A 13,277-nucleotide genomic window follows, 5' to 3' on the forward strand; every position below is an offset into this window, starting at 1 on the left:
TTGGCAAAATATCCCAATTCAGCCAGAAACGTAACTTTTGACCCAGAGCTCAGTTTCGAACCACATGCATATGTTAGTGGTGTCCTGAGTCGGGGAAGCTAAAAAACCACTCCATTCGCTGATCTGAGCTTTCCCTGAGGAGTTAGACCAAAGCTTATATCAGAACTGCCAAAAGATCCCAATTCAGCCAGAAATGTAACTTTTGACCCAGAGCTCAGTTTCGAACCACATGCATATGTTAGTGGTGTCCTGAGTCGGGGAAGCTAAAAAACCACTCCATTCGCTGATCTGAGCTTTCCCTGAGGAGATATACCAAAGATAAAATCAGAATTGGCAAAAGAGCCCAATTCAGCCAGAAACGTAACTTTTGACCCAGAGCTCAGTTTCGAACCACATGCATATGTTAGTGGTGTCCTGAGTCGGGGAAGCTAAAAAACAACTCCATTCGCTGATCTGAGCTTTCCCTGAGGAGATATACCAAAGATAAATTCAGAATTGGCAAAAGATCCCAATTCAGCCAGAAACGTAACTTTTGACCCAGAGCTCAGTTTCGAACCACATGCATATGTTAGTGGTGTCCTGAGTCGGGGAAGCTAAAAAACAACTCTATTCGTTGATCTGAGCTTTCCCTCAGGAGAAACACCAAAGATAATATCAGAATTGGCAAAAGATCCCAATTCAGCCAGAAACGTAACTTTTGACCCAGAGCTCAGTTTCGAACCACATGCATATGTTAGTGGTGTCCTGAGTCGGGGAAGCTAAAAAACCACTCCATTCGCTGATCTGAGCTTTCCCTGAGGAGATATACCAAAGATAAAATCAGAATTGGCAAAAGAGCCCAATTCAGCCAGAAACGTAACTTTTGACCCAGAGCTCAGTTTCGAACCACATGCATATGTTAGTGGTGTCCTGAGTCGGGGAAGCTAAAAAACAACTCCATTCGCTGATCTGAGCTTTCCCTGAGGAGATATACCAAAGATAAATTCAGAATTGGCAAAAGATCCCAATTCAGCCAGAAACGTAACTTTTGACCCAGAGCTCAGTTTCGAACCACATGCATATGTTAGTGGTGTCCTGAGTCGGGGAAGCTAAAAAACAACTCTATTCGTTGATCTGAGCTTTCCCTCAGGAGAAACACCAAAGATAATATAAGAATTGGCAAAAGATCCCAATTCAGCCAGAAACGTAACTTTTGACCCAGAGCTCAGTTTCGAACCACATGCATATGTCAGTGGTGTCCTGAGTCGGGGAAGCTAAAAAACCACTCCATTCGCTGATCTGAGCTTTCCCTGAGGAGTTAGACCAAAGCTTATATCAGAATTGGCAAAAGAGCCCAATTCAGCCAGAAACGTAACTTTTGACCCAGAGCTCAGTTTCGAACCACATGCATATGTTAGTGGTGTCCTGAGTCGGGGAAGCTAAAAAACCACTCCATTCGCTGATCTGAGCTTTCCCTGAGGAGTTAGACCAAAGCTTATATCAGAATTGGCAAAAGAGCCCAATTCAGCCAGAAACGTAACTTTTGACCCAGAGCTCAGTTTCGAACCACATGCATATGTTAGTGGTGTCCTGAGTCGGGGAAGCTAAAAAACAACTCTATTCGTTGATCTGAGCTTTCCCTCAGGAGAAACACCAAAGATAATATCAGAATTGGCAAAAGATCCCAATTCAGCCAGAAACGTAACTTTTGACCCAGAGCTCAGTTTCGAACCACATGCATATGTTAGTGGTGTCCTGAGTCGGGGAAGCTAAAAAACCACTCCATTCGCTGATCTGAGCTTTCCCTGAGGAGTTAGACCAAAGCTTATATCAGAATTGGCAAAAGAGCCCAATTCAGCCAGAAATGTAACTTTTGACCCAGAGCTCAGTTTCGAACCACATGCATATGTTAGTGGTGTCCTGAGTCGTGGAAGCTAAAAACAACTCCATTCGTTGATCTGAGCTTTCCCTCAGGAGAAACACCAAAGATAATATCAGAATTGGCAAAAGATCCCAATTCAGCCAGAAACGTATCTTTTGATCCAGAGCTCAGTTTCGAACCACATGCATATGTTAGTGGTGTCCTGAGTCGGGGAAGCTAAAAAACCACTCCATTCGCTGATCTGAGCTTTCCCTGAGGAGATATACCAAAGATAAATTCAGAATTGGCAAAAGATCCCAATTCAGCCAGAAACGTAACTTTTGACCCAGAGCTCAGTTTCGAACCACATGCATATGTTAGTGGTGTCCTGAGTCGGGGAAGCTAAAAAACAACTCTATTCGTTGATCTGAGCTTTCCCTCAGGAGAAACACCAAAGATAATATCAGAATTGGCAAAAGATCCCAATTCAGCCAGAAACGTAACTTTTGACCCAGAGCTCAGTTTCGAACCACATGCATATGTCAGTGGTGTCCTGAGTCGGGGAAGCTAAAAAACCACTCCATTCGCTGATCTGAGCTTTCCCTGAGGAGTTAGACCAAAGCTTATATCAGAATTGGCAAAAGAGCCCAATTCAGCCAGAAACGTAACTTTTGACCCAGAGCTCAGTTTCGAACCACATGCATATGTTAGTGGTGTCCTGAGTCGGGGAAGCTAAAAAACCACTCCATTCGCTGATCTGAGCTTTCCCTGAGGAGTTAGACCAAAGCTTATATCAGAATTGGCAAAAGAGCCCAATTCAGCCAGAAACGTAACTTTTGACCCAGAGCTCAGTTTCGAACCACATGCATATGTTAGTGGTGTCCTGAGTCGGGGAAGCTAAAAAACAACTCTATTCGTTGATCTGAGCTTTCCCTCAGGAGAAACACCAAAGATAATATCAGAATTGGCAAAATATCCCAATTCAGCCAGAAACGTAACTTTTGACCCAGAGCTCAGTTTCAAACCACATGCATATGTTAGTGGTGTCCTGAGTCGGGGAAGCTAAAAAACCACTCCATTCGCTGATCTGAGCTTTCCCTGAGGAGTTAGACCAAAGCTTATATCAGAATTGGCAAAAGAGCCCAATTCAGCCAGAAATGTAACTTTTGACCCAGAGCTCAGTTTCGAACCACATGCATATGTTAGTGGTGTCCTGAGTCGTGGAAGCTAAAAACAACTCCATTCGTTGATCTGAGCTTTCCCTCAGGAGAAACACCAAAGATAATATCAGAATTGGCAAAAGATCCCAATTCAGCCAGAAACGTATCTTTTGATCCAGAGCTCAGTTTCGAACCACATGCATATGTTAGTGGTGTCCTGAGTCGGGGAAGCTAAAAAACCACTCCATTCGCTGATCTGAGCTTTCCCTGAGGAGTTAGACCAAAGCTTATATCAGAATTGGCAAAAGAGCCCAATTCAGCCAGAAACGTAACTTTTGACCCAGAGCTCAGTTTCGAACCACATGCATATGTTAGTGGTGTCCTGAGTCGGGGAAGCTAAAAAACCACTCCATTCGCTGATCTGAGCTTTCCCTGAGGAGTTAGACCAAAGCTTATATCAGAATTGGCAAAAGAGCACAATTCAGCCAGAAACGTAACTTTTGACCCAGAGCTCAGTTTCGAACCACATGCATATGTTAGTGGTGTCCTGAGTCGGGGAAGCTAAAAAACAACTATATTCGTTGATCTGAGCTTTCCCTCAGGAGAAACACCAAAGATAATATCAGAATTGGCAAAAGATCCCAATTCAGCCAGAAACGTAACTTTTGACCCAGAGCTCAGTTTCGAACCACATGCATATGTAAGTGGTGTCCTGAGTCGGGGAAGCTAAAAAACAACTCCATTCGTTGATCTGAGCTTTCCCTCAGGAGAAACACCAAAGATAATATCAGAATTGGCAAAAGATCACAATTCAGCCAGAAACGTAACTTTTGACCCACAGCTCAGTTTCGAACCACATGCATATGTTAGTGGTGTCCCGAGTCGGGGAAGCTAAAAAACAACTCCATTCGTTGATCTGAGCTTTCCCTGAGGAGTTAGACCAAAGCTTATATCAGAACTGCCAAAAGATCCCAATTCAGCCAGAAATGTAACTTTTGACCCAGAGCTCAGTTTCGAACCACATGCATATGTTAGTGGTGTCCTGAGTCGGGGAAGCTAAAAAACCACTCCATTCGCTGATCTGAGCTTTCCCTGAGGAGATATACCAAAGATAAAATCAGAATTGGCAAAAGAGCCCAATTCAGCCAGAAACGTAACTTTTGACCCAGAGCTCAGTTTCGAACCACATGCATATGTTAGTGGTGTCCTGAGTCGGGGAAGCTAAAAAACAACTCCATTCGCTGATCTGAGCTTTCCCTGAGGAGATATACCAAAGATAAATTCAGAATTGGCAAAAGATCCCAATTCAGCCAGAAACGTAACTTTTGACCCAGAGCTCAGTTTCGAACCACATGCATATGTTAGTGGTGTCCTGAGTCGGGGAAGCTAAAAAACAACTCTATTCGTTGATCTGAGCTTTCCCTCAGGAGAAACACCAAAGATAATATAAGAATTGGCAAAAGATCCCAATTCAGCCAGAAACGTAACTTTTGACCCAGAGCTCAGTTTCGAACCACATGCATATGTCAGTGGTGTCCTGAGTCGGGGAAGCTAAAAAACCACTCCATTCGCTGATCTGAGCTTTCCCTGAGGAGTTAGACCAAAGCTTATATCAGAATTGGCAAAAGAGCCCAATTCAGCCAGAAACGTAACTTTTGACCCAGAGCTCAGTTTCGAACCACATGCATATGTTAGTGGTGTCCTGAGTCGGGGAAGCTAAAAAACCACTCCATTCGCTGATCTGAGCTTTCCCTGAGGAGTTAGACCAAAGCTTATATCAGAATTGGCAAAAGAGCCCAATTCAGCCAGAAACGTAACTTTTGACCCAGAGCTCAGTTTCGAACCACATGCATATGTTAGTGGTGTCCTGAGTCGGGGAAGCTAAAAAACAACTCTATTCGTTGATCTGAGCTTTCCCTCAGGAGAAACACCAAAGATAATATCAGAATTGGCAAAAGATCCCAATTCAGCCAGAAACGTAACTTTTGACCCAGAGCTCAGTTTCGAACCACATGCATATGTTAGTGGTGTCCTGAGTCGGGGAAGCTAAAAAACCACTCCATTCGCTGATCTGAGCTTTCCCTGAGGAGTTAGACCAAAGCTTATATCAGAATTGGCAAAAGAGCCCAATTCAGCCAGAAATGTAACTTTTGACCCAGAGCTCAGTTTCGAACCACATGCATATGTTAGTGGTGTCCTGAGTCGTGGAAGCTAAAAACAACTCCATTCGTTGATCTGAGCTTTCCCTCAGGAGAAACACCAAAGATAATATCAGAATTGGCAAAAGATCCCAATTCAGCCAGAAACGTATCTTTTGATCCAGAGCTCAGTTTCGAACCACATGCATATGTTAGTGGTGTCCTGAGTCGGGGAAGCTAAAAAACCACTCCATTCGCTGATCTGAGCTTTCCCTGAGGAGATATACCAAAGATAAATTCAGAATTGGCAAAAGATCCCAATTCAGCCAGAAACGTAACTTTTGACCCAGAGCTCAGTTTCGAACCACATGCATATGTTAGTGGTGTCCTGAGTCGGGGAAGCTAAAAAACAACTCTATTCGTTGATCTGAGCTTTCCCTCAGGAGAAACACCAAAGATAATATCAGAATTGGCAAAAGATCCCAATTCAGCCAGAAACGTAACTTTTGACCCAGAGCTCAGTTTCGAACCACATGCATATGTCAGTGGTGTCCTGAGTCGGGGAAGCTAAAAAACCACTCCATTCGCTGATCTGAGCTTTCCCTGAGGAGTTAGACCAAAGCTTATATCAGAATTGGCAAAAGAGCCCAATTCAGCCAGAAACGTAACTTTTGACCCAGAGCTCAGTTTCGAACCACATGCATATGTTAGTGGTGTCCTGAGTCGGGGAAGCTAAAAAACCACTCCATTCGCTGATCTGAGCTTTCCCTGAGGAGTTAGACCAAAGCTTATATCAGAATTGGCAAAAGAGCCCAATTCAGCCAGAAACGTAACTTTTGACCCAGAGCTCAGTTTCGAACCACATGCATATGTTAGTGGTGTCCTGAGTCGGGGAAGCTAAAAAACAACTCTATTCGTTGATCTGAGCTTTCCCTCAGGAGAAACACCAAAGATAATATCAGAATTGGCAAAATATCCCAATTCAGCCAGAAACGTAACTTTTGACCCAGAGCTCAGTTTCAAACCACATGCATATGTTAGTGGTGTCCTGAGTCGGGGAAGCTAAAAAACCACTCCATTCGCTGATCTGAGCTTTCCCTGAGGAGTTAGACCAAAGCTTATATCAGAATTGGCAAAAGAGCCCAATTCAGCCAGAAATGTAACTTTTGACCCAGAGCTCAGTTTCGAACCACATGCATATGTTAGTGGTGTCCTGAGTCGTGGAAGCTAAAAACAACTCCATTCGTTGATCTGAGCTTTCCCTCAGGAGAAACACCAAAGATAATATCAGAATTGGCAAAAGATCCCAATTCAGCCAGAAACGTATCTTTTGATCCAGAGCTCAGTTTCGAACCACATGCATATGTTAGTGGTGTCCTGAGTCGGGGAAGCTAAAAAACCACTCCATTCGCTGATCTGAGCTTTCCCTGAGGAGTTAGACCAAAGCTTATATCAGAATTGGCAAAAGAGCCCAATTCAGCCAGAAACGTAACTTTTGACCCAGAGCTCAGTTTCGAACCACATGCATATGTTAGTGGTGTCCTGAGTCGGGGAAGCTAAAAAACCACTCCATTCGCTGATCTGAGCTTTCCCTGAGGAGTTAGACCAAAGCTTATATCAGAATTGGCAAAAGAGCACAATTCAGCCAGAAACGTAACTTTTGACCCAGAGCTCAGTTTCGAACCACATGCATATGTTAGTGGTGTCCTGAGTCGGGGAAGCTAAAAAACAACTATATTCGTTGATCTGAGCTTTCCCTCAGGAGAAACACCAAAGATAATATCAGAATTGGCAAAAGATCCCAATTCAGCCAGAAACGTAACTTTTGACCCAGAGCTCAGTTTCGAACCACATGCATATGTAAGTGGTGTCCTGAGTCGGGGAAGCTAAAAAACAACTCCATTCGTTGATCTGAGCTTTCCCTCAGGAGAAACACCAAAGATAATATCAGAATTGGCAAAAGATCACAATTCAGCCAGAAACGTAACTTTTGACCCACAGCTCAGTTTCGAACCACATGCATATGTTAGTGGTGTCCCGAGTCGGGGAAGCTAAAAAACAACTCCATTCGTTGATCTGAGCTTTCCCTGAGGAGTTAGACCAAAGCTTATATCAGAACTGCCAAAAGATCCCAATTCAGCCAGAAATGTAACTTTTGACCCAGAGCTCAGTTTCGAACCACATGCATATGTTAGTGGTGTCCTGAGTCGGGGAAGCTAAAAAACCACTCCATTCGCTGATCTGAGCTTTCCCTGAGGAGATATACCAAAGATAAAATCAGAATTGGCAAAAGAGCCCAATTCAGCCAGAAACGTAACTTTTGACCCAGAGCTCAGTTTCGAACCACATGCATATGTTAGTGGTGTCCTGAGTCGGGGAAGCTAAAAAACAACTCCATTCGCTGATCTGAGCTTTCCCTGAGGAGATATACCAAAGATAAATTCAGAATTGGCAAAAGATCCCAATTCAGCCAGAAACGTAACTTTTGACCCAGAGCTCAGTTTCGAACCACATGCATATGTTAGTGGTGTCCTGAGTCGGGGAAGCTAAAAAACAACTCTATTCGTTGATCTGAGCTTTCCCTCAGGAGAAACACCAAAGATAATATCAGAATTGGCAAAAGATCCCAATTCAGCCAGAAACGTAACTTTTGACCCAGAGCTCAGTTTCGAACCACATGCATATGTTAGTGGTGTCCTGAGTCGGGGAAGCTAAAAAACCACTCCATTCGCTGATCTGAGCTTTCCCTGAGGAGATATACCAAAGATAAAATCAGAATTGGCAAAAGAGCCCAATTCAGCCAGAAACGTAACTTTTGACCCAGAGCTCAGTTTCGAACCACATGCATATGTTAGTGGTGTCCTGAGTCGGGGAAGCTAAAAAACAACTCCATTCGCTGATCTGAGCTTTCCCTGAGGAGATATACCAAAGATAAATTCAGAATTGGCAAAAGATCCCAATTCAGCCAGAAACGTAACTTTTGACCCAGAGCTCAGTTTCGAACCACATGCATATGTTAGTGGTGTCCTGAGTCGGGGAAGCTAAAAAACAATATTCGTTGATCTGAGCTTTCCCTCAGGAGAAACACCAAAGATAATATCAGAATTGGCAAAAGATCCCAATTCAGCCAGAAACGTAACTTTTGACCCAGAGCTCAGTTTCGAACCACATGCATATGTCAGTGGTGTCCTGAGTCGGGGAAGCTAAAAAACCACTCCATTCGCTGATCTGAGCTTTCCCTGAGGAGTTAGACCAAAGCTTATATCAGAATTGGCAAAAGAGCCCAATTCAGCCAGAAACGTAACTTTTGACCCAGAGCTCAGTTTCGAACCACATGCATATGTTAGTGGTGTCCTGAGTCGGGGAAGCTAAAAAACCACTCCATTCGCTGATCTGACCTTTCCCTGAGGAGTTAGACCAAAGCTTATATCAGAATTGGCAAAAGAGCACAATTCAGCCAGAAACGTAACTTTTGACCCAGAGCTCAGTTTCGAACCACATGCATATGTTAGTGGTGTCCTGAGTCGGGGAAGCTAAAAAACAACTATATTCGTTGATCTGAGCTTTCCCTCAGGAGAAACACCAAAGATAATATCAGAATTGGCAAAAGATCCCAATTCAGCCAGAAACGTAACTTTTGACCCAGAGCTCAGTTTCGAACCACATGCATATGTAAGTGGTGTCCTGAGTCGGGGAAGCTAAAAAACAACTCCATTCGTTGATCTGAGCTTTCCCTCAGGAGAAACACCAAAGATAATATCAGAATTGGCAAAAGATCACAATTCAGCCAGAAACGTAACTTTTGACCCACAGCTCAGTTTCGAACCACATGCATATGTTAGTGGTGTCCCGAGTCGGGGAAGCTAAAAAACAACTCCATTCGTTGATCTGAGCTTTCCCTGAGGAGTTAGACCAAAGCTTATATCAGAACTGCCAAAAGATCCCAATTCAGCCAGAAATGTAACTTTTGACCCAGAGCTCAGTTTCGAACCACATGCATATGTTAGTGGTGTCCTGAGTCGGGGAAGCTAAAAAACCACTCCATTCGCTGATCTGAGCTTTCCCTGAGGAGATATACCAAAGATAAAATCAGAATTGGCAAAAGAGCCCAATTCAGCCAGAAACGTAACTTTTGACCCAGAGCTCAGTTTCGAACCACATGCATATGTTAGTGGTGTCCTGAGTCGGGGAAGCTAAAAAACAACTCCATTCGCTGATCTGAGCTTTCCCTGAGGAGATATACCAAAGATAAATTCAGAATTGGCAAAAGATCCCAATTCAGCCAGAAACGTAACTTTTGACCCAGAGCTCAGTTTCGAACCACATGCATATGTTAGTGGTGTCCTGAGTCGGGGAAGCTAAAAAACAACTCTATTCGTTGATCTGAGCTTTCCCTCAGGAGAAACACCAAAGATAATATCAGAATTGGCAAAAGATCCCAATTCAGCCAGAAACGTAACTTTTGACCCAGAGCTCAGTTTCGAACCACATGCATATGTTAGTGGTGTCCTGAGTCGGGGAAGCTAAAAAACCACTCCATTCGCTGATCTGAGCTTTCCCTGAGGAGATATACCAAAGATAAAATCAGAATTGGCAAAAGAGCCCAATTCAGCCAGAAACGTAACTTTTGACCCAGAGCTCAGTTTCGAACCACATGCATATGTTAGTGGTGTCCTGAGTCGGGGAAGCTAAAAAACAACTCCATTCGCTGATCTGAGCTTTCCCTGAGGAGATATACCAAAGATAAATTCAGAATTGGCAAAAGATCCCAATTCAGCCAGAAACGTAACTTTTGACCCAGAGCTCAGTTTCGAACCACATGCATATGTTAGTGGTGTCCTGAGTCGGGGAAGCTAAAAAACAACTCTATTCGTTGATCTGAGCTTTCCCTCAGGAGAAACACCAAAGATAATATCAGAATTGGCAAAAGATCCCAATTCAGCCAGAAACGTAACTTTTGACCCAGAGCTCAGTTTCGAACCACATGCATATGTTAGTGGTGTCCTGAGTCGGGGAAGCTAAAAAACCACTCCATTCGCTGATCTGAGCTTTCCCTGAGGAGATATACCAAAGATAAAATCAGAATTGGCAAAAGAGCCCAATTCAGCCAGAAACGTAACTTTTGACCCAGAGCTCAGTTTCGAACCACATGCATATGTTAGTGGTGTCCTGAGTCGGGGAAGCTAAAAAACAACTCCATTCGCTGATCTGAGCTTTCCCTGAGGAGATATACCAAAGATAAATTCAGAATTGGCAAAAGATCCCAATTCAGCCAGAAACGTAACTTTTGACCCAGAGCTCAGTTTCGAACCACATGCATATGTTAGTGGTGTCCTGAGTCGGGGAAGCTAAAAAACAACTCTATTCGTTGATCTGAGCTTTCCCTCAGGAGAAACACCAAAGATAATATCAGAATTGGCAAAAGATCCCAATTCAGCCAGAAACGTAACTTTTGACCCAGAGCTCAGTTTCGAACCACATGCATATGTCAGTGGTGTCCTGAGTCGGGGAAGCTAAAAAACCACTCCATTCGCTGATCTGAGCTTTCCCTGAGGAGTTAGACCAAAGCTTATATCAGAATTGGCAAAAGAGCCCAATTCAGCCAGAAACGTAACTTTTGACCCAGAGCTCAGTTTCGAACCACATGCATATGTTAGTGGTGTCCTGAGTCGGGGAAGCTAAAAAACAACTCTATTCGTTGATCTGAGCTTTCCCTCAGGAGAAACACCAAAGATAATATCAGAATTGGCAAAAGATCCCAATTCAGCCAGAAACGTAACTTTTGACCCAGAGCTCAGTTTCGAACCACATGCATATGTTAGTGGTGTCCTGAGTCGGGGAAGCTAAAAAACCACTCCATTCGCTGATCTGAGCTTTCCCTGAGGAGTTAGACCAAAGCTTATATCAGAATTGGCAAAAGAGCCCAATTCAGCCAGAAATGTAACTTTTGACCCAGAGCTCAGTTTCGAACCACATGCATATGTTAGTGGTGTCCTGAGTCGTGGAAGCTAAAAACAACTCCATTCGTTGATCTGAGCTTTCCCTCAGGAGAAACACCAAAGATAATATCAGAATTGGCAAAAGATCCCAATTCAGCCAGAAACGTATCTTTTGATCCAGAGCTCAGTTTCGAACCACATGCATATGTTAGTGGTGTCCTGAGTCGGGGAAGCTAAAAAACCACTCCATTCGCTGATCTGAGCTTTCCCTGAGGAGATATACCAAAGATAAATTCAGAATTGGCAAAAGATCCCAATTCAGCCAGAAACGTATCTTTTGATCCAGAGCTCAGTTTCGAACCACATGCATATGTTAGTGGTGTCCTGAGTCGGGGAAGCTAAAAAACCACTCCATTCGCTGATCTGAGCTTTCCCTGAGGAGTTAGACCAAAGCTTATATCAGAATTGGCAAAAGAGCCCAATTCAGCCAGAAACGTAACTTTTGACCCAGAGCTCAGTTTCGAACCACATGCATATGTTAGTGGTGTCCTGAGTCGGGGAAGCTAAAAAACCACTCCATTCGCTGATCTGAGCTTTCCCTGAGGAGTTAGACCAAAGCTTATATCAGAATTGGCAAAAGAGCACAATTCAGCCAGAAACGTAACTTTTGACCCAGAGCTCAGTTTCGAACCACATGCATATGTTAGTGGTGTCCTGAGTCGGGGAAGCTAAAAAACAACTATATTCGTTGATCTGAGCTTTCCCTCAGGAGAAACACCAAAGATAATATCAGAATTGGCAAAAGATCCCAATTCAGCCAGAAACGTAACTTTTGACCCAGAGCTCAGTTTCGAACCACATGCATATGTTAGTGGTGTCCTGAGTCGGGGAAGCTAAAAAACAACTCCATTCGTTGATCTGAGCTTTCCCTCAGGAGAAACACCAAAGATAATATCAGAATTGGCAAAAGATCACAATTCAGCCAGAAACGTAACTTTTGACCCACAGCTCAGTTTCGAACCACATGCATATGTTAGTGGTGTCCCGAGTCGGGGAAGCTAAAAAACAACTCCATTCGTTGATCTGAGCTTTCCCTGAGGAGTTAGACCAAAGCTTATATCAGAACTGCCAAAAGATCCCAATTCAGCCAGAAATGTAACTTTTGACCCAGAGCTCAGTTTCGAACCACATGCATATGTTAGTGGTGTCCTGAGTCGGGGAAGCTAAAAAACCACTCCATTCGCTGATCTGAGCTTTCCCTGAGGAGATATACCAAAGATAAAATCAGAATTGGCAAAAGAGCCCAATTCAGCCAGAAACGTAACTTTTGACCCAGAGCTCAGTTTCGAACCACATGCATATGTTAGTGGTGTCCTGAGTCGGGGAAGCTAAAAAACCACTCCATTCGCTGATCTGAGCTTTCCCTGAGGAGATATACCAAAGATAAATTCAGAATTGGCAAAAGATCCCAATTCAGCCAGAAACGTAACTTTTGACCCAGAGCTCAGTTTCGAACCACATGCATATGTTAGTGGTGTCCTGAGTCGGGGAAGCTAAAAAACAACTCTATTCGTTGATCTGAGCTTTCCCTCAGGAGAAACACCAAAGATAATATCAGAATTGGCAAAAGATCCCAATTCAGCCAGAAACGTAACTTTTGACCCAGAGCTCAGTTTCGAACCACATGCATATGTTAGTGGTGTCCTGAGTCGGGGAAGCTAAAAAACCACTCCATTCGCTGATCTGAGCTTTCCCTGAGGAGATATACCAAAGATAAAATCAGAATTGGCAAAAGAGCCCAATTCAGCCAGAAACGTAACTTTTGACCCAGAGCTCAGTTTCGAACCACATGCATATGTTAGTGGTGTCCTGAGTCGGGGAAGCTAAAAAACAACTCCATTCGCTGATCTGAGCTTTCCCTGAGGAGATATACCAAAGATAAATTCAGAATTGGCAAAAGATCCCAATTCAGCCAGAAACGTAACTTTTGACCCAGAGCTCAGTTTCGAACCACATGCATATGTTAGTGGTGTCCTGAGTCGGGGAAGCTAAAAAACAATATTCGTTGATCTGAGCTTTCCCTCAGGAGAAACACCAAAGATAATATCAGAATTGGCAAAAGATCCCAATTCAGCCAGAAACGTAACTTTTGACCCAGAGCTCAGTTTCGAACCACATGCATATGTCAGTGGTGTCCTGA

This window comes from Natrix helvetica (assembly GCF_964273705.1).
Source record: "Natrix helvetica genome assembly, chromosome: 6".
NCBI lineage: Eukaryota > Metazoa > Chordata > Lepidosauria > Squamata > Natricidae > Natrix > Natrix helvetica.